The sequence below is a fragment of the Amborella trichopoda genome, chromosome 3, assembly GCF_054954075.1.
Source record: "Amborella trichopoda isolate Santa Cruz 75 chromosome 3, AtrichopodaSantaCruz75HAP2 v2.0, whole genome shotgun sequence".
Classification (NCBI taxonomy): domain Eukaryota; kingdom Viridiplantae; phylum Streptophyta; class Magnoliopsida; order Amborellales; family Amborellaceae; genus Amborella; species Amborella trichopoda.
The window spans coordinates 57,440,739-57,463,644 of record NC_142338.1 but is presented as its reverse complement, the minus strand read 5'-3'; the positions used below and the strand labels follow the sequence as shown (position 1 = coordinate 57,463,644).

At 31.6% G+C, this 22,906-nt stretch overlaps 1 long non-coding RNA gene across 1 annotated transcript; it reads left to right on the top strand.

Moving 5' to 3' along the window:
- The first annotated feature begins 10,229 nt into the window (after positions 1 to 10,229).
- On the top strand, positions 10,230 to 11,060 carry LOC110006845 (uncharacterized). The gene is made up of 2 exons (XR_002280154.2): positions 10,230 to 10,515; positions 10,772 to 11,060. It is a non-coding gene; the product is annotated as an uncharacterized LOC110006845 (long non-coding RNA).
- The last annotated feature ends 11,846 nt before the right edge of the window (positions 11,061 to 22,906 follow it).

Genomic DNA, 22,906 nt, shown 5'->3' with positions numbered 1-22,906 from the left:
TCACGTCACAAGTTCGTTTCTACCTGGACACATTTTATTTTATTTTTGTTGACAATAAAATTAAGCATAAAATAATTTTTTTAATTTTTTTTTGTTTTTTTTTTTTAAATCTCTCTCTTTCTATTAACAATCTTTTTTACTAAATTTATTCTATAAATCTAAAAAATCATTTTTTTTTAAAAAAAATATTCCATTTAAAATATCTCTCTTTCTATTAACAATATCTTTTACTAAATTTATTATAGAAATCTAAAAAATTAAAATTTTGAAAAATTAAAGTGTTCTTTCGAAAATTGGTATGCATTCTAATAACTTATAACCAAATTTTTATTTTATTTATTAAATTTTGTATTATAAATCATTTAATTTATTATCTTTCTTATAGTTCTCAATAATATATTTTAAAATAGATCGTATTACAAAATATTTTAGATTTGTTATTATTTGTATAATAAAATAATTATAAAATATAAACAAAAAATTTTAATTTCAGCACATAACATTATAGTTAGTTAGATCGTAATAAATTTGGATTATAGTTAGTTAGTTTGTAATAATTTGGGTATTTTTAAGGGATTAGGGCTTTCCGCCAATTTGAGATTTTGATGACAATTTTTTATCGATTAAATATACTCTTTATAGCAGTCCATGTATGATTATATATTTTATCCATTATAATTATATGATTTTTCTTGTGTGTGATGTAAATTTAATGGTTAACATAAGTTTATATAGAGAAAAAACATATCAATATTCCCAAATTGATGAAAAAAGTGAAAGTTAACAATGGAGTACCCTCACTTCTTATTAGATTCCTAAAAGACAACATTTATAATTAATTTTAATAATTTTTTTGGATTTTTTTATAGCTTAATCCGACCGATTCGGCCAATTCCAAATCTGGATGAGTTTTTGAAGTGCCTAATCCGGGACACCGATCCATTTTTAAAATCACTGGTTTGACATAATAAGGTTTTGATTCAAAACATGTGTTTGTCAACACATAGAGCGAAACAAACCCTTAGACATAAAACTTGATGTTTTGATACCCAAATGCGATGTGGGATTTGCAGGAAACATAACGTGTTGAATGAATAACTACTCAGCTTGTTGCTTGATCGCCAATTTGAAATTTCATCCTTTTGGATTTGAATTGAGGAAAACCAGAACAAATTATTGGTATCTATGGAGAGATATGGAAAATGCACCTTGCAGTTGTAAAAATTGAAAGATAATTCTTTCAAGTTTGCTCAACATATAATTTTTTCTTTTTTTTCTTTTTAATGATAGAAATTTTACACAAAAAGGGGGACAAAAATAGTATGATAAGGGTTTCAAAATTGACATTCTTATTTATTCTCCCTTACTAATATTAGCAGAGAAAAAAGTTTATATTAGGTTGCAATCTTAATCTTAGAAAAAAGGCGCGCCTTTAAAATCCATCAAAAAGAGTTGTTGCAATGCTGAAAAACTATCTAATTGATCATATCAACCTCGTACAAATGTGAAAAAAAAGAGAGAAGTTTTTTAAAGTTCAAAAGATGGTGTGGAATAGATAATCAAAATTGTCCAATATCAAGAATTTCATTTACTCGTAGATTTTCTCAATCTTAATCATTTTTTGAGTTTTAAATTTTAAATGTGAATTTTTTTTTTTTGGTTGTCATTGAAATTTCCAAAACTAAAATTAGATTTTATAAATGCGCTAAAACAACGTCCAGTACCCACCCGGTTGCTCTGGCCGTGTCTACCCATTTTTATTGCCATATGGCATACGTTTGAACATTACACGCCGCCATTATATATACCAGTCTCATCCCAGATCTCTTCGATGTGGGACATTCTGTTTCACATAGCCCAACAGTTGCACTACAAAACATAAAATACATGGGAAATTTTTCAATATTTCTAGTGTGAGGAATAAATTTCCTAAATTTCTATCTAAAATAAAAGACAGCTACTACTCCAACTTAAAGTGCAAATAATATTTTATTGAAATTTAATGTTCAAATAAAATATGTTCAAGCCGATGGAGTAAATTTACAAAATGCCCGTGTTGGAGCACAACCGAATTAAAGGTTTGCTGGTATAGAAATGGTCTAAACCTCCGAAGTTATATTTGATCAAACTCTACCCAAAAGCATATACAATATTTTTATACAAAATACATATTTACATATTTTTATTTGCAGTATAATATTTTCAAGCTTAGTTGGCTAGTCAGTCCAACGGTTCGATGGCCATTCTGATCCGAGGAATGGCTTCCACTTCTTTATTCTTATTTGTATAGTAAAACAATGATAAAATAATAATACAAACCAATAATTCTAATTTAATGTATAATGTTGTATTTAGTTATGTTTTAATAAATGTTTGATAAAAATCTTCATATAGAGAAAGTGCATCTCAATATTCGCATGTTGATACAAAACAATGAAAGTTATTATTGTGGTATACTCATTTATTATTGGATTCCTGAAAAATAACATTTATAGTGATTTTTAGTAAGTTTTTTGGATTTTTTTAGGCTTAATCCGACCAATTCGTCCGATTCTGATACGGATGGCCGATTCACCGATTTAGATGGGTTTTTGGGATGTCCGATCCATCGTACCGATCTGTTTTTTAAACCACTAGATTAGGGTATGGTTTCTATAAGGTTGCAACCTTAAACAATCCAATTAAGGCGCGCCCCCAAATTTTGTCATAAAATGTAATTTTGGTATAAAAATTCTTTGGGTTTTCTCAAAATCTATTTTTATATCTAATAATAAAATTTTAAACTCAAAAAATAGTTAAAATAAAGTAGATCTATAAACATATGGAAATCTTGAAAATGGACGGTCTAGATAATATGTTGCAACATGCACTATTTTTTAGATTCAATTTTTTTTTTTTTTTTTTATATTCATACATCTCGCTATCGAGATGATCAATTAGATGGTTTTTCAAGATTAAAACAATATTTTTCGATAGATCTTTTAGGTGGATATGTAATTCTACATTTTAAGGTTACAACCTCATATAAACTTTTTCCTTTAGATTATTTAAGATTGACGCCTATTACTAGATAAACCCATAGTATTAATAATATTTGGGTTCTAAAAGCACGAATTAGAATGCTTTGCCTTTGGAAACTTTTCAATATCTACAAATTTGTTTGAAAAATATATCATTGGGAGAAGTTTTAAGTAAAAAAACAATTTGTCTCAAACTCTATCTATCCTTGGGAGAAGTTTTAAGTAAAAAACAATTTGTCTCAAACTCTATCTATGCTTTCCCTTGTTTTTTATCCTTCACAGTCGTGTGTATTAAAAGTTATCGTTATATAGATATCAAATCTATATGCTTTTCATATTCCTTATTTTAGCAAATTTTGAAGGGTGTGGTTTAATTGCAACCTTAAACATCCAACTAAGGTGCACCTTCAAATTTTATCATAATATATAATTTTGATGTAAAATGTTCTTAGGATCATCTCAAAATCTATTTTTATATCTAATTATAAAATTTTACATTCTATGAAAATCTTGAAAATGGACGGTGTAGATAATATGTTGTAAGATGCACCATTTTTGAGACTGAAAATCTTTTTATTTTTCATAGTCATACATCTTGATGTCGAGATGATCAATCATAGGGTTTTTCAACATTAAAATAACCTTTTCTGTTAGACTTTTTAGGTGCATCCGTAGTTCTACATTTTAAGGTTGCAACCTTATATAAACTTTTTCCAATTTTAAATGGTAAAAGTTGATAGTCGAAAAAAAATTGATTAGAATTATCGTACGTTTTCTATGAGTCCATGTAGAAATTATTTGACTCTCAAGGACTAAGTAAATTTAAAAAAATAAAAATAATAATTTTATGAAAAAAATATTTGGACCATTAGTTTCAATTGTTTTTAGATGGACCACCTATTTGGATCCATCTTTAAAATGGATGCTTTGTACCTTGGGACCGCATATTGTAGAAATGCGGTCCAGCCCACATGAAACAATTTTCCTAGTCTTAAACTACAAAATTAAAGTACATCTCGAAAATCAATCTTAAATAAACTACAAAATTAAAGTGCACCTCAAAAATCAATCATAAAATGTCCTTTTGATGCTGGAGAATCATCTAATTGATCATCTTGACATTGTGAGGTATGTATATAAGTAAAGAAAATAAAAGAGATTTCAGGTCTGAAAAATAATTTGTCTCAAAAATAATTTATTTTAGACCACATTATTTGGATTCTGAACGATTTTTATGTACCATTTGTAGAGTTTCAAATTTTATAGTTAGAGATGGAATCCATCATAAGAATTTGTAACACCAAAGTTACATATTATGATAAAATTTAGAGGTGCATCTTATTTGTTTAGTGTTGCAACTTGCCACCTTATGCAAACCACAATCCTATGTAGAACAAGGAGCGGTATTTTGCCATTTGGCACCCAAATGGCTTACACAATGACAAGAGCCCCCCTCATTATTTGGGCTTTCTAATTCTCAAGATAAAATAAGGGATTTTTGAGATTTTTTTTTAAGAAGGTATCTAAAGTGAATGAAAGTGAAAAAACTATCCCTCAAATGTTAATTAGGATTAACTTTAAAAAAAAGAAAATGTTCATTGAGATCATTTGATCCTCTAAGGGGTTTCAACCCTTAAATGGTGTTTTCATCCAAATATAAAGAAATCAAAGAATTGGGATCATTTGATCCTACAAGGGGTTTGTACCTATAGTGGGTTTCGATCCCTAAATAATATTTTCATCCAAATACAAAGAAATGAAAGAATATATAATCGGGTGTTTTAAGCTTAGAAGAAAAACTCTAACAAAATTTAACATAATAATTACAAAATATATGTTTTTTTTAAGAAAAACCGAAGTTCACTTTAGAAAAAAAAATAAAACCCAAAAGAAAAATCGAAATCATTGTAAACCTGAGAAATCTATAGATCTAAGCTATAGTATCCAAAAAAAATGCCTAAAATTTTTCTCAATCAGAGGTTTAGATCCAATAAATTGTGATAAAAACCCCCTTTTCTGTTCTGGATATGAAAGGGTGCTACTAGAAGATCAAAAAGGAAAATAGAATACAAATGAGTTAAAAAATGTGATTTTCGAAAAAAAATCAGAAAAAAAGGATAAAAAAAAAAGAGAAAGTTACCCAAATCAATTTTTGGGAGGAAATCACTCTGTATACCTCTTAGGTCAAATTTACCTAGGCGGATTCAAGTCAAACCACCATTTTTTTAAACTCATGTTCATCACACACACCGGAAGGAGGGGATTAACAATGTCCAAGAACTATTTTTTTCTCAATCAAAAGGAGTATTGATATCTTCATTCCTCGAAAAAAAGAAAGAAGAAAGAGTCCATTAAAAATCCTTTACGGTTTCATAGAAAAAGTAAAAAAATAAAAGAAAAAAGAAAAAGAAAAGGGAGATATAAAAATTAAAATTGCAGTCTGTTATATTTAGCTGCACAAGGGCACGGACGTTGGAGTAAAAGGTGAGTCTAGGATACAAAGATCAGAAGTATATGTAATAAAAGGAAACAGAGATGCTCGCATCCATAGCATCAACAATGAAGAGTAACCGACCATATATACCCATCACACTCATGAGTTTGAAGTTGGCAAAGAGGCAGATAAACGATTTCTCCCAATTCTTCCTCTCTGTCAGCTCCCATATCTCCACATTGCAACGACAGACTCATGCATATACGGCCTTCTCATTTCAATTTCGAGAATTGCGTCAATTTCAGTGAGGATTTGCTATGTATAAGTGGAATGGATTCCCAATTGTGCTGGTCTCTTGTATCGAAAATGAACATTACATTCTCAGTGCATCCGTAACACACCCACAATATATCACCCCAACCCCAATTTTGAGATGGAACAGAAGCTCAATCCTCTTCCAGCATCCGGTTCGAGAGCTAAATATGGCATACGTAGGCAACTGAAATCTCACCAACACCTTGAAATTCTGGTTCGTTCGCATGAAATGAAACCCTACAATAAATAGTGTGGATGAGAACTCTGGGAGGGTAAGGTATTCGTTGGTAACAGGGTTGAAAACGATACCGATTTGCGAACTCAAAGAGGCTGTGTAGCACATCATGCATTACTACAAATTGGATAATATTTCAAGGTCTCAGCGAAAAAGGGCTTTTGCAGTTGGATTTTAATGGTTCTGACGTACAATAGAGAGGAGGTGCGGAGAAAGGAGAAGCCCAAATCTGTGGATATGAAGGCCAAGGTTGAGGGAGGCAGCGGAGTAGAGAGAGAGTGGGTTCGAGCAAAACAGAGAGAGGAGAGGAATTGTTTCCATGATTTAGAAGAAAGCTCATTAGAAACCAGACAAGAGTTGATCTCGTTTCCTTCAAGGGCAGAAGCGCTATTTGAAAGCTTTCTCCTCTTTACTGAAATTTCTTTCTCCATGCTTCCCTTTCAAGCAAGACCAAGAACTAAAAGAAATAATTTTTAACTTCTCAACATTTGTTTTTCAAGCAAGACCATAAACTAAAAACAGAGTCTTTTGACATTGAGAGAGTTCTTAAACTCTTTACAAAATAACAAACTTTACACCATTTCAGCATACCAACCTTTTCAAATCCCATGATTTCCTGAATTTGGAGAGATTCCCATGTATCAATCCAAAACACAAACGTAAGCTGATGTTTGTTTGTTAGTTTCTTAAGACTTTTAACTTGTTATGCTCCATCTTTCCTGAACGTAACTAACTCCATTCAAATTTCAATGCAGACGGGGAGATTTTAGGAGAGAGGGGAGAGAGACTCCTTTTTTGAAACTTTGAAAATAAAATACCGATCGAGCTGGGAAAAATAACATGCTTATCCGGTGAGTAAGATTTCAATTGGTTTTATATGTTGCATTCAACTAATAATGGATCACCAAACACTTTTACCAACTTTTCATTGGTTTTACCTAATCTATTTCTAAACTTTATTGAACTTTTTACGGTTTATTAAATTTTTGAAGTCTTTTACATTGAGAAAATGGTCTGACCAATGTAACTGCGAATTGTACCTATTATGAGTAGACCAACCCCTTCCTTGGTTCGAGTACCGGTCCAATCCTGATAACACTGATTTCTCGGACCTATTATGAATAAACCAACCCCTTCCCTGGTTTGAGCACCAGTCCGATCCTGACAACACTGATTTCACGACCATGTGGTTTATTGGGCTCTATCTTTTTGGGAAAATATTTCCGTGTGGTTCAACAGCCCCCAGAGGCAGGCCCTTAACTCCTTAAAGAGGGAGGAGGAGCAAGCAGAGCCATGGATGGGGGCCTTGCAACAACTCAATGCCATTAGGACGGAAGAAAAGCCCACATCAAAGAAGCTGATATACGTCGTCTCTCGATGGCCATCAACAAACGGGATGCGGTGGCCTTGGTTGACACAGGGGCCACCCACAACTTTGCAGCTGAAAGGATGGCAAAGAGGTTGGGCCTCAAGCTCGGAATTCAGGGCCAAGTCTCATTTATCTCATATATGGGAATTATTAACTTTTGGAAACATGTTTTTGTCTAAAATTTCAGAAATTTTATGCTTAGGTAGTTTTTTAGTTTCAATTTTGCTATATGCCTGATATTGCACATTTTGGACCGCATTTTTTTTTTAATTTTTATTTTTGTAGTTTCGGGGCATTCTAATTCCCCTAATATCCAGTATTTGAAATATTGGACCACTCCAGACTGTCTATGCTTTTGAAGTGTGTATGTTTTTTAAGTATAATCGTCCGTTGTCTTCAACGTCTTACTGCATTGGTTATAAAATACTGCATTGATTATAAAAAAATAAAATTAAGCTGGTTTGATATCTCCAAAATTGGACCAACCCAACGAATATACGAAATAACATCAACATTCAGCCACAAAGCGTTCTAGGCGGTTTTCCCGACCACAAAGGGCCATAAGGTCATTGAATATTACGGGCCTATGTGGTCGTTGGACCTTATGGGGCTTTTGGTCTGCCCGACCACAAAGGGCCATAAGGTCATGGAATATTATGGGCCTTTTGAAAGTTAGAGATTTTGAGGAGTAGTATTTTCTTTTGCCTTTTTTGCTGAATTAGTGATTGATTTCCATTTTTAATTTATATTATCTATGGAGTACTTATCGTTTTGATGATTACAAGGAAAAGGGAATTGAACAATTGATGATCAGTTTGGAAGTGTGCATTTGGTGCTGATAAGGCAACCTTGTATGCACATGGCTCCTTTTCAAGACAAGGTCATAACTTAATCTCCCAACTGTTTAATTCAGATAAGAGGAGACTGGCCTAAGTTCATTCTTCAATCGGGGTGTTTTCATTTAGTGATTTGCCCAAACTCGCGGCCCAGAACGAAAGCCCGAGGCCCAGCCCTGTCCATTGGGAGAGCCCCAAAATCGCAAAGATAGGGTCCCCAACTCCATAGAGAGGAAGAAAAATGGAGTGCCCCAAATTAGGCAACCGTTTGAAGTTGAAAGCGTGAAATTACCTACCAAAAGGGGAACAAAAGGAGTGTGCATAGTGGACTCCCGCGGGGCCACGCTATGCTACTTCCTAGGGAAGTTTATTTTATGGGAAATTGTGGATCTACTTTAGAATCATCATCAGATGAGTATGTTTTTGAAAACATCATTTTTAAATCTTTCAATACTTGGATTTTACGTTCAAAAAATTGGACAATCTTTTTTCAATATATAGATGCTATTTTTTAGTCACTTATAATCTATTTATTTTCTGAAAATAGAGTGGAGGCTGCCAAAAACACTCATAAATAAGGTTTTACTTTAGAGAATAAATGCCTAATCTCTCAACGAAGTATAATTCTTTTGGTGAAAGAAAAAACACAAATAGATGGGAATTGCAACGTCTCATTCTTCTCATACGCCTTTCATAACAACTAATAAAATTGAAGCCGATTATGTATTTGATTGATGAAGGGAGCAAAAGGCGGTGATGGTGGTGATCAATTTTTCTAGACTTGGCTCGGGTTCTGACTTGGCATTGGATCGAGCCAAGTAACTCGGTTGATTAATGTAGCGCTCAGATAGTCATAAAAAATTTAAAATGCAAAAAAATACAAAAAGTTTAAAAGTGAAACAAAACTAGGTTAAAAAGAGTTTAAAAGTATACAATAAGACCATTTATCTTTCGTAGAAGGTGGTCACAATTAATCTATAGTTGAAGACATTTTACCAAAATCCAAAGGATAGGAAAATAAAAAATTAATGTATTTGACAATAAAAACTAATAAATAATAATAAAATACATCCAGATTAGATACATAATTTTCTATATATTGATCGCACAAATTCATATAATTTTTTTTTATTTTTATTTTTTTAATATACCCAAGTTACGCCAGCAACTTGGCTCGGCCAAGTTGAAGTGGATTCCGCCGAATGGTTAAACATTGGTTGTTGTACATTTAATCAAATTTCGTGGGCAAATAATGCACATAAAGCCCTATAATTATTAAATAAACTAATTTTAGAGATGTAATCTCTTCAATATGGTGAACAACTTCGAAGAAGGGATATCTCTTTACGTTGCATTTGGTGAACGACTTCGAAGAAGGGAGATCTCTTTACGTGTGCAAAAATGCAACGTGTATACTGTTTAAATTTTGGAGATTGAATCCAAACTTTTATTTATTTATTTTTTTACCAAGAAAATCCAAACTTTTATTTAATGATCAAAAGTGGATGCCACGATTTCAATCTTTACTTGGGTTGGAGGAGTTGTTACTATAACCCTTTTCTAACTTATTGTAACCACTCTTTCTTATAAAAGTTAGTAATATTTTAAAAAAGAATAAACCTACAGTATTCTCTCGTGGGAACACATATATGATCCTGTAGGAATAAGTTATACATTTGGTCTCTCTGATAAGGGATGCACTTGGGGGCTTTTTGAAGGTGGTAATTTTTAAATATCTTAGATTCACATCGTGATCAATTTTTAAAAGTTAAAAAAAAAAAAAAAAAAAAAATTTATATTTAAAATTTTATAATTAAAGACAAAAATAAATATTTGAGCCATAGATACCAAAATTACTTATGACAATTCTAGATACGCGCCTTACTTCAATTATTTAAAATTGAATCCTCATGCAAACCACACCCTAAAATAAACGTCATTCAAATAATGGGCCCCTCTAATGGCGTTCAAAAAGTAAAGGGCAAAAGCAGCTTTAATCAACCCACCCCACAAAGCTCCAAAAACAAAAGGCGAGGTGCTTGTCACATGGGCAACCTCCTATAAACTCAAACCCTACTTGGTGCTGGCCAATACCCATTTGCTTCTTGTCCCAATTTTATTTTATGTTGATTCAAGAGGTGAGAGAAACTCCATTGTAGCCTGTGGCCCTTGTGCCTTTGCAGGTTTTCGGCAGTGTAAAGTAGTAAAGCTTTAGAGATGGAACCACCTCCTTCTCAAGGGTTTTCAGGTTATGAAGCCAAGGATTACAAGGTAGAAGATGAAGAAGACAGGGTAACGAATTATTGGTAAGATTTCAGATTCTTTGGTGCATTGCAAGTCATTGATCTTAGTATTTGATGTATCCAATCTCAAGGTGGGGTTTCTTCTTCTTCTTTTTTGTTAGTTTTTTCTTTTTTTCTTCTTCTTTTTGTTAGTCTCATTTTATTTTATTATTATTATTATTAGTATTATTATTATTATTATTACTTTGGAGTGGACACCCCTTTTTTCTCTCTCTCCTCTTTTCCCTTCCCTGATTTTGAGTGAACTTCTATGTTGCAGCTGCTCCTGCTGCTACGACTGTATGGATAACTGCCTCGGATATTGCTGTGGTTCTTATTAAAACTCTCTCTCTCTCTCTCTCTCTCTCTCTCTCTAAATATGCTAAAACTCAAGAAATCCTTTGGGCTGGCTATATGGTATGACTTATTTCATGACTAATTATAACTAGTGAATGCCTTTTTATTTTTTCTTTTCATCTTATCTCTTTCCATGTACTAATGCTATTTTCATTTTATAGAGACCATTTATTTTTGGTATAACGATATCACAATTACTTTCGTTTATCAAATTTCAATTCCGGTGATTGTAAGAGTGTTATTAACTAGACTCAAAGTTCAAATTTTTTTTTTTGAATTTCGTTACACACCTCAAACCATCCAATTTGATATCTAATAGCAAAAAGTAATTATGACGGTTTTGTATCAAAGATAAATAGTCACTTAGTATGCAATTCCATTTTATTTTAAAGATTGGGAGGCAATATCATATCATTAAGCCATGATATAGTATATACAAGTAAGACGCAATAGAGTATGCTCCCGTGAGAGCATTACTGTCCACTTTGATCCCTCACGTGAAAAAGCTACATCTTTGGATTCTCATAGTTAGATAAAGTGGATAAAAATTTGGAATGGTATACCACGAGACCATTTATCTTTGGTATAAAGAAGTCATAATTGGTACTAGTCATTAGATGTCAAATTGGAAAGCTTTTGGCATGTCACAAAGTTCAATTTTTTTTTTTTGAAGTTGGGTCTAGTTCATGATACATTCACAACCATCCAATATAAAATTTAATGGACAAGATTAATAGTGATCTCCTTGTATTAAAAGTAAACGATTCTTTGTATACTTTATTTTCCCTTATAATTATAACGTGTATAGCATGTTTCTGTAGGAGCATACTGTACAATAACTCTCTCAAGCAAAAGAGTGACTAGGGATTTATTTTACCCGAAATTTGTACTCTGTCTATATGACCAGATTATCATATCCAAGAAAAAAAAGATATTTTAACCTCTTAAATGTGTGCATTTTGTCTTTTGAAAATTCGAGGTTTAACGTTCAACCTTGAGAATTCAAAATTTCCTTTAATTTTCTGAGGCACATAGAGAGCTTATTTCATTTTTTTTTTTCTCTTTGATGAAGGTTATTAGGCTCTAGAGTTTACATTCCCAAAACGGAAAAGTTTACATAGAGCCAAGGCTCTAAACAATCAAATTAGAGCTCACCTAAAAAATTTAACTAGAAGAGGTTGTTTTGATGCCCAAATACCATCAGATTGATAATCTCGACATCAAGATGCATGTACATGAGAAAAAAATGGATTTCAAGTTTTGAAAATAATGTATTTTGTAACGCATTTTTTGACCGTCAATTTTCAAGATTTTTAAGTTTTTCATAGATATGTCGATTTATACTATTTTTTAAGCTTTAGTCTTTGTAAATAAAGATAAAAATATATTTCAAGGTTATCACAAAGATTTCCTGCACTGAAACGGCATTTCTCCACATTATTTGAAGGTAGGCTCATTTGATTGTTTAGAGCCTAGGCTCTATACAAACCGCAACCTTCCCAAAATGACAATAAATCTTTTCACTGAGAAATTTTGGCATAATGTGGTACCCAAAGTTTAATTAAATGAAACAACATTAGCTGGTTTCTTATTTAAATAATAATAAGAGCCCTTTCCTAATTCCATCCATTGATCACGAGAGAGAGCTAAAGCCCAAGTCAAGCGAAATGTCAAGGAAAAACCCCGTTTCATAAGAGAGAACGATGTGTGACATAATTATGTTAGGATTCAAAAGCTCTTTTTCATGAAGAAATAAGAACCTCAAAAATTAATCGGCCAAAAACAATGTCCGCTAGAGCATGAACCATAGTACAAGCAAGAGAAATAAAATATAAAAAGATATACTATAAGAACATAAAGATTCATGTGATTCACCTAAACAGGCATGAAAATCTATAGTTCCGATGAGAGTTATAACACATATCTCACTAACAACCCTTGATAATACTATGTTGAGCCATGCTTAAAACCACTCTCCCGATTGATATCACCGATTAGAATCATATAGAAAAAAGGTGATCCAAACGGCTAATGCCTAATTTAAAACATTGGTTCAGACTTCAATCAGGGCTGGAGGCCAGGAGTGCCTTTCTCCAATTGTGTGTTGTACGTGATTCCTCTTTCTTAGAGATTAGCTTCGGATGCTCATAAATTCGGCATCGAATTATTTTTAAAATTGTTCAATGTTTTTGTAATAGAAGCAAAGGGCAAGCTTTTTATGTTTCTTCCACAGCATAGAAGTTCTATCCTCCCATTTATCCAACCGTCCATTTTGAATGGAGGGTTAAGATTGCCCCAATCACAATGTCACGTCTCTATACTAATTTTTTTTTTCTGTAAACTATTTTGACACCAAATTTTGGACGTCCATTCCTCTATTAAACTCGCACTAGAGAAAAATATAAAAAAAATATTTTCAATAAAATAAAATGACCAAAATACCTTTGAAATTTTGAAGGGGTATTTTGGTCATTATATTTTATCGAAAAATTATTTTTAATAGTTTTTATAGGTGCACCCTAATGAGAAGATGACATGTACCAAATTTCATATTCATATAATTTGTATAAAAAAAACTAAAAATAAAATACTTTGAGACGTTGGATCTAAGATCAAACGGTGACTGACTCTCTTGATCAAAATCGGACGGCTAGATGGTAGGGGGAGGATAGAACTTCTATGCTGCAGGAGAAGCATAGAAAACTTTCCCATAAGTAAATGATAGCATAAATCTGCACTATTAGGAAAAAGTTTATATAACATCAATCTTATACTACAAAAGTAAGGTTCACCTTAAAATTTTATCTACAAAAATTGTTTTCATGCTAAAAATTTATCATCTTAACCTCAAGATTTATGGATATGCAAAAAAAAAAAAACTATTAAAGTCTTAAACTATTGCATCTTGTAATACCTCATCTAAACCATCTATTTTCATGGTTTTTAAGTGCTTATGAATCTACTTGATCTACAATATTTTTGGAACTTGAAGAGTTATACTTAGCAACAAAAGTAGATTTCCAAACCACCATTAGATTTCCCAAATAACCAACAAAGTCTATAAATCCATTTCAAAAAGAAATTACATCCAAACTTCATTTGTCGAACTAAGGTTTTCATGCAATACAAAACCATCCTTTTGTCACTTTTAAGATGTTAACCCTTGCTTTCTCTTTCTCTCTTTCTCAGTCAAAAAGCCAAACCTCTGACTTGTAGCGGACCCCGAATAATTAGAAAAAAAATTGTCCGGCCAAACCTCTTCTTTGTACGATTGCATTGCAGCTTCCCGCTTACTTCCTTCCTTGTGTTCTTCTCGATCTTCCTTGTGAGAGAAGCAAAGAAGTGAGCCCTTCCTTTTCACTACTTTTCTTAGTTGCTTCACTCATAGCAAAAGCCAATCAGCGGGACTAGGAAGATCTTAGGAGACAAAAGGAACAATACAAAACAAGCGCAATATTTATATAAATTTTGTATTCCAAAGAGGTTCTTTTTTGTTTCTTTTATATTTTATAAAACATATTCTTATAAAATATATTCAAAATAAAAAATATCGCGCACATTATAGGAGTTAAAAAGTCAATCAGTACTCTCCAAATTTTGGCTGATATAGTCTTAGCTTCTATAAAGAGTACATAACCATACATAGGATACTCATCTGAGAACATACAAACACTCGCTCTATCACGAAGAACTACACTTACTCTATCAGGAAGAAGAAGAGTTTAGAAGGCTTTTCCAATGTAAACTTTTTAAGATCCATTTTAAAATCACCAAATGGGAATTGAGTGCGTGTAGCATAATGCTCTTGCGGGGAGTATATTTTCTTTCTGAAAATCTGGGATCCATCTAAGTATCACTAGATGATTGTTTTAATATTATAAACATGGATTTTGAGTTCTTGAATACCTAGATCTTTCGCTCTAAATAGATGCTTCCAGTTCAATCTTGAGACATTAGTTTTTAGGCAAATAGAAAATGAGAGTTATTTTCTTTTTGGCCGATGGGTTATGGAGATCCAAAAATATTTAGAGCTTGAGTTTTGCCAGAGGGAGCAAATGGTCCATATACTCCCAAAGGAGCATGGAATCATTTCAGATGAGACAATGAGAATTTTCAGTAAAAAGTGATTCTAGTTTCTTAAAAAATGATAATCTCTATTGAATTTAGAACATTATTTAACTTGGAAAATGTGCACATATATGTGTATGTATGTGTTTGTTGCTAGGTTGAGGAGGTTACAATTCCGAAAATTTGGGACCCCATGATTATTTTTGGATGAGAATCACGATGGCATGAATGGAGGACCCTCCCAGAGAGCCTGTAATCATTTAGTTTATAATAAAAATGGAAACATTTTATATAAGCCTAGAAGTAAGGGGCACTTCAAAATTCCTGCAGAAATGAGTGTTTGAGAATTGGAAAGCCCCTAATCAATCAACTCGACCTTGATATATATATATATATATATATATATATATATATATATATATATATATATATATATATATATATATATATATATATATATATATATATATATATATATATATATATATGAAAAAATCTTCCCAACGTCTCGAAAATGAATAGTGATTTTGCCTAGCCTCATCACCGTATATATATATATATATATATATATATATATATATATATATATATATATATATATTTATGAAAAAATCTTCCCAACGTCTATAGGCGAAAATAAATAGTAATTTTGCCTAGCCTCATCACCGTCCAAAGTTCATAGCACGGTCACAATTATCCAGTAGTGTTTTATTTTTCATTTTTTTTTCTAATCGAAATAATATGAATTTGAAGCGTGTGTACATCTTAGTGAGAAGCACCTAATAAAAATATAAAAGAAATAATTCGTGAAAACAAAATTGATCAAAATACCCCTAAAACTTTTTAGGGGTATTTTGATCAATTTATTTCATGTAAAATAATTTTGTGATATTTTTTGTAGATTCACCTATTTTTGATGAATACACACTCCAAATTTCAGATCATTCCGATTAATAGAAAAAAAATAAAAAATAAAACACTACTAGACAATTGTGAGTGTGCGAGAAACTTTGAATGGTGATGAAGGTATGCGAAATCACTATTCATTTTCACCTATAGGCGTTTTGTAGTATCTTCTTATATATATATATATAATTTCGACTTCAAAAAATAGTGTATCTTGTAATAAGTTATTTGAACCGTCTATTTTCAAGATTTATAGATCTATTTGATCTGTATCAATTTCAAAATTTCCAACTTTAGAATTAGGTTGAATACAAATTTTTAAACCAGCATAATGTTTTTGACATTGATACTACATCTCCGGACAAAATTTAGAAGCAGGCCTTACTTTAATAATATAGGCAGGCAACCTAATGTAACCCTCATCCTATAAAAATTACTTTTATGCATGGATTAGAGCTAGCCGTTCCGAGACATTAAACCCGGGGGAATCGCCATACTATCGCCACAGTATCCCCACGTGCTCTAATATTTTCACCATATGCTTCTAAGCATGTGCTCACCTACTGCACCTAAACTGGCCACATATAACGCGGCGTGGGGTCTCTTCTCACGAGCGCCAAGATGGCACTTATCCATATGCCCGGCTAGGACTTGGACTTGAGCTTGAGCTTGAGTGGTTAGTAGTTGACATTTAATAGCGTTGCATTTCAAGTTCAATTCTTACCTTTGATCTACTAAAAAAACAAAAATGAAAAAAAAGAAGAGGAAGTGATGCCATGTAAAAATCACATACTAATAACTCCTTGAATGACAATAATCCTTTTCAAATCTTAGTGAGGATTATCGTTACATGAATATAGTTTTACAGGGATATTATTGTGTTTGTCTTTTATAAAAATTTATCAAATAATTTTTAAGACGTTAGTATAAACATGAATCAGTTGTTTATGATGGATGAATAAATATCAATCCAATTTAGCTAAAAAAAACATATATATGCTCAAAATGTTATAAACATTAAAGTCCACAACAATTTTTCATGTACATTAAAATTAAAATATCCGAATTTGCAATCCAACTTCTTTGTAAGTTACACATCCATTATCAATTGTTTTCAATTTGTTTAGAGATTTAGTTTCTAATTTGCTTTCAAATTAATAAATATTATTACTGAGAAATTTTTTATAGTAACCAAAAACCTCAAATATAGCTTAAAATATTGCAATAAATTTATTTTACTAAGAAATTATCAGAGCTTATCATAACAAAATAGAAATAAGTTTGTAAAAATTTATCAAAATTCACTTAAATGATGAACTATTTAATATTTTATTCATATTTTAATTTAGGAATTCAAAGAGGTCATATTCACTCTTGTCTGTTATATTTATAAATGAATGGTAATACGTGTGTCATTGACTAGACTTAAAGTTCATGAAAAAAAAAATAATCTCGAACTTTGTACCAATTATGACCTCCTTGTGACAAAGGTAAATGGTCTCGTCCTATAAAAATCCTTTTATTTAATTTGAAATACCTTGTCATGCACATGATCAAGATTTAGCATAGTTGAAAATAGGTAAATGCTTCTACCACTCAAAAAAAAAAAGGGCAATGATTTCATGCAATCGTTGCATAGTAATATGATGCAACGACTTTAAAAAACCATCTTATGGCCATTTGTTTGATCCAAAATTTGAAATATACACTCTTTTCATTCTAATGAACAATCACAAAACAAGAAAAAATTGAAAACACAACCTGGAAAGTATTTTTTTAGCCCAATTAACATAAGACGTTCATTTTGGCGAGATGCATAGATCAAGGCCTTAGAACGATTTTTTCATTTCCAATTTTTTTTGGATAGCCTTATTATCATTAGATGAACAATTTTAAAAAAGGAAAAAGTGATTTTGAGTTTATAAAGGCTAAGATCTTAAAATTAACAAAATGAATAGTCTAGATTTGTTTTTGGAGTAGATTTATTTTGACCATATCTAGGGGTCAAATTGAACTTTTTTTTTTTTTTTTTAAGGATTGGTTATTGAGATGAAGAGAGCGTACGTGCAAAATTTAAAACCATACAAATACCACAAACATGATTTTCTAGAAGTGTCGTTGCATTATACTATGATACAACCGTTGCATTGGATCATTGCTCAATAAAAAAAAGTCAAAGATTTTTACTTTCATAAATATCCCATAAAATTTATAACGCATACTTGTCACATGTGCTTTTCAATAAGCTTTAAATCAATGGTTTAAAAAACAGATTGGTGACCCGGATCGGGTACCCAAAAAACCAATCCGGATCTGAGAATTGGCGATCCAGATCGAGAATCGGGTGAATCGGTCAGAATAAAGCTTAAAAAAAATCCGAAAAATTTATTAAAATTCATTATAAATATTGTTTTTTAGGAATTCAATAAGAAATGAGGGTACTCCATTAAGAATTTTCATGTTTTTGAATGAATATGCGAATATTGATATGTTCTTTCCCTGCATGAACTGCCATTCAGCATTTAATTTACATCACACAAAAGGATAAACATAGAATTATCATGGAATAAGTATGTCAACATACATGGACTACAATAAAGCATAAAATTAGTAACATATGATCTAAAAATAAAACGATAGACGACGTTATTGTTCTTCTTGGTCACGCTGGTGCCATTGATTGAATTTGTTTAACAATTTATTGATTCGATCTAAAAATGAATCATCGATATTAACAGGCGTCTGACTATTTCCAAATCCCTGAGTGTTAGTGTTTTGTTGTGTTCTCAATCCAAAATCCCCGAAGCTTGTCCATCCTTCATGCTCACCTACACTGTCTTGCTCATCCCTACACTGTTGCTGTTGGGACTCGATATGTGAATAATATGGCTGGGATAGGGTGGCCTCAGAATCATCATCTCTCTCATTTTCTCTTTGAATAATATGGATTTTAAAAAAAAATTAACAAATTTTTAAAAAATTTGATCATGGATTAAAAAAAAAAATCACAAATTTTTAAAAAATTCTATCATGGATTACAAAAAAAAAATCGATCATGGATTAAAAAAAAAAATCACAAATTTTAAAAAAATTCTATCATGGATTACAAAAAAAAATTCGATCATGGATTAAAAAAAAAAAATCACAAATTTTCAAAAAATTCGATCATGGATTACAAAAAATAAAATCATGGATTACATAAAATTCGATCATGGATTACAAAAATAAAAAAACATAAAAAAAAAAAAAATCCATCGTGGATTACAAAAAAGGAAAAAAACAATTCGATCATGGATTACAAAAAATTCAATCATGGATTACAAAAAATTCTATCATGGGTTACAAAAAAACAAAAAAACAAAAAATTCGATTATGGATTACAAGAAAAAAAAACAAACATTTCGATCATGGATTACAAAAAATTCGATGAATTACAAAAAATTCTATCATGGATTACAAAAAATTCGATCATGGATTACATAAAATTCGATCATGGATTACATAAAATTCGATCATGGATTACAAAAAAAAACAAACAAAAAAAAACAAAAAAATTGATCGTGGATTACAAAAAAAGAAAAAAACAATTCGATCATGGATTACAAAAAATTCAATCATGGATTACAAAAAACTCTATCATGGGTTACAAAAAAAACAAAAAACAAAAAATTCGATCATGGATTACAAAAAAAAAAACAAACATTTCGATCATGGATTACAAAAAAAAAACAAACATTTCGGTCATGGATTACAAAACATTCGATCGTGGATTACAAAAAATTCTATCATGGGTTACACCAAAAAAAAAAAAAAAAAAAAAAAAAAAAAACAAAAAATTCCGTCATAGATTACAAGAAAAAAAAAAACAAACATTTCTATCATGGATTACAAAAAATTCGATCATGGACTACAAAAAAAAAAAAAACACACAATTCGATCATGGATTACAAAAAAATCGATCAAGTATTACAAAAAAATCTATCATGGATTACAAAAAAAAAAAAAAAAAAAAAAAAAAAAAAAACTCTGTTCTTCCGTGCGGGACTTGCCGATTCCGTGCAGTGAATCGGCGAGTCACTGTGCAGAATCGTCCGGTTCTCTCTAGAACCGGACGATTCCTGTTTTTTTCACCGATTCGATCCGTCCATGGTGATTCTCGAGTCGAACCCGGGCGACTCGGCGGTTTTTTAAACACTGCTTTAAACCATTAAACACTTAAAAAAACTCCTCTCAAATTTGAAAATGTCTTGTATAATCAACCTATGTGTCATCAATTTATTGGCTAGATGTCAAAAAAAATTGGTTACAATTAGCAATGGTAGGAGACACATCTACCCTACTACGAATCTCACATTGATTTGGATTTCCCCATAAACATTAAACCCCCAAGCCCATGCCATTCTGCTGTTCTTTAAAATAAATGGGGTCAAAAAGCGTGTTGTCCCGCAAGAGAAACCGCGTTAGTGGATTTGTGTGCTCTACGGAAAAACAACAAACCCTAAAATGAACGGCTAAGATTTTCCATCTTCAAGGCTATCCATAGTGACCACTCATCTAAATAATCGATTAATCTCACCCCTCCACACAAGTGTCTCTATGGTCTAAGTCGTTGTATATGGCCAATATTCAATTTCTCATTGATAAGAATAAAATTGTAAATAAAAAAGAGGTTGGGATTCTTATTATTTTAAAAAAAGGTGTGGTTTCTATGAGGTTGTAATCTTAAACAATCCAATTAAGGCTCACTTCTAAATTTTGTCATAATACGTAATTTTAGCTTAACAATTTTTAGGATTATCTCAAAATTTATTTTCATACTTAATTATAAAATTTTAAATTTAAAAAATAGTTAAAATCAAGTAGATCAATAAACATATAAAAATCTTGAAAATGGACGGTCTTGATAATATGTTGTAAGATGTATTATTTCTTGCACTCAAAATCTCTTTTTTTTTTTAGATATATTCTTATATCTCGATATCAAGATAATCAATTCGAAAGAGTTTCAACATTAAAACAACTATGTAATTGTACATTTTAAAGTTGCAACCTGATATAAACTTTTTCTTTTAAAAAAAACAATATTAAAAATAAAATAAAGACGGACAGTATCGTGTACGATAATGAGTTAAATCGCTATCGTGTGTGTATTTTACTAACTGCGCTGACTTCGAACTAATTTTTGATTACTTTATATCATTTTTGAAATAAATTGCTGTGGGAATGACGAAATTGCCCTCACAAGCTTTGAAATTCAAATATGGGTCGACCATTATCCCCCAAATCTATGATTTTCCGTAACAAAATTGAAATCAAGCTTTAGACAAATTTTTGGCATAATTTGATATTGAGGTCATTGCCAAAGTGGTAACTCTAAGTCCGATTCTTCTCGAGGAAAAAATAGAAGACGCCAAAAATAACAACGTGGCTAAGTGCCAAATAATCAATAATACAAAAGAAAGGAAATTGTGGGCAAGGTTATTTTAGTCAATAGACTTGCATTGGAATAGTACGAAAGTCATGCCGTATAGCTTGAAATCAAGATGTCAAGTAAAATATTATCAAATACTAATTCAGTCCCGAAAAAATTACAGGAAATTGTAAGTCCACACGTACCCCAATTTCTAAGCGGAAAGGAGACCGATTTAACAACGGGGACCATTGATTTTTTTCATAAACGTAGAATTGAAAGGATTCCTCGAAGGAGAAAAACAAGAAAAAGAAAGGAACAAAATAGCTCATGACTCCTCATAGTAATAGCTAAAATGCCCTTTTTTGTATGCCTTTGAGGACAAGCCTGGGGAATATCTTTGCCACGTGAAGCTTGTGTTATTATGGACGTAGAATAGGGCAGTTGCTACGTGGGTGCTTAGTGTTATTCTGGACGTACAATAAGATAATTGTGTAACATCATGAAGTAAAAGAAGGTGAAGAAGTAAAAAAAGAACAGGGAGACTTGTGTCTACTGTGAGCGTATGGATATTTTGTTAGTATTGATATACATCATTTACCCTTGCTTTGCTTTCTATAGTGGGGATTTGCTGTGCGTGAGGAGACCTAGAAGCCAAAGTTTACTTTATACGTGAGGATAGCAGGGTGAGGATATCATCTTCGTTGATGTATTTGAAGCTCATACGATGGTTTCAAGTTGCAATTGTATTCTTATTGACGAAGCACCTATTCATTCTGTGTGCGCATCAGATTGAACCTTAAAGGGTTAGTTATTGGATACATATTGGTAATTTCTAGAGAGATGAACAATAATGCTTATTTGGATCTTCGATTATTTCTGATTGAGGCATCTTCTACTCTAATCAGGTCAGGCTTTTGGTTACTTTTATCTTCTTGTAAATGGTTGATTTCGAAAATAACTCCAGCATGAAACTTAGTATTGTTCATTTGAATAAACTTAATTATCTTATTTGGTCGATAGCTGTTTCTCGTTCTCTTTTTGGAAAATCTAAATTTCGATACATAATTAGGAAGAAAATCATGAATTTTGGTTTCGAAACCTTTGAAGAAAGTGTTGAAAGATTTCCCTTGGTTGCTAATAATGAGAAATATGAAACAGAAAAGCCTCAAAATAATGGTGGAGGTAGAAACCCATACAAATCTATCGCTCAAACTGTAATCACTCAAATTCATCACTGCAACTGTGATCATTATCATCAACTAAGTAACAACAATGACTCTTCCTCCATACATGATCATTCTTCTCCATTCCCAGACACAGGTAATATTTTTGCTTCTATGTCTTCATGTGACACTTTCTCTTGGATAATAGACTCAGGGGTCACATATCATATGACTGGCAATTTACAATATCTATCCAACCTTAAAAATAATGAAAATATGAATCCTATGTCTATTGCCAATGGTTCATTGATTCTTATCCATAGTGTTGGTAAGGCCAATTTATTATCCAAATCCCAAAGCACTAAAGTTCTTTTTATGCCATCATTTTCCTCTAACTTGATTTCTGTTAGTAGAATTACTCAGAGCATGAATTGTAATGTTATTTTTTCTCTTAACTCTGTGACTTTCCAATACTGGGTCATGGGAAAGAAGATTGGTGAATGAAGAC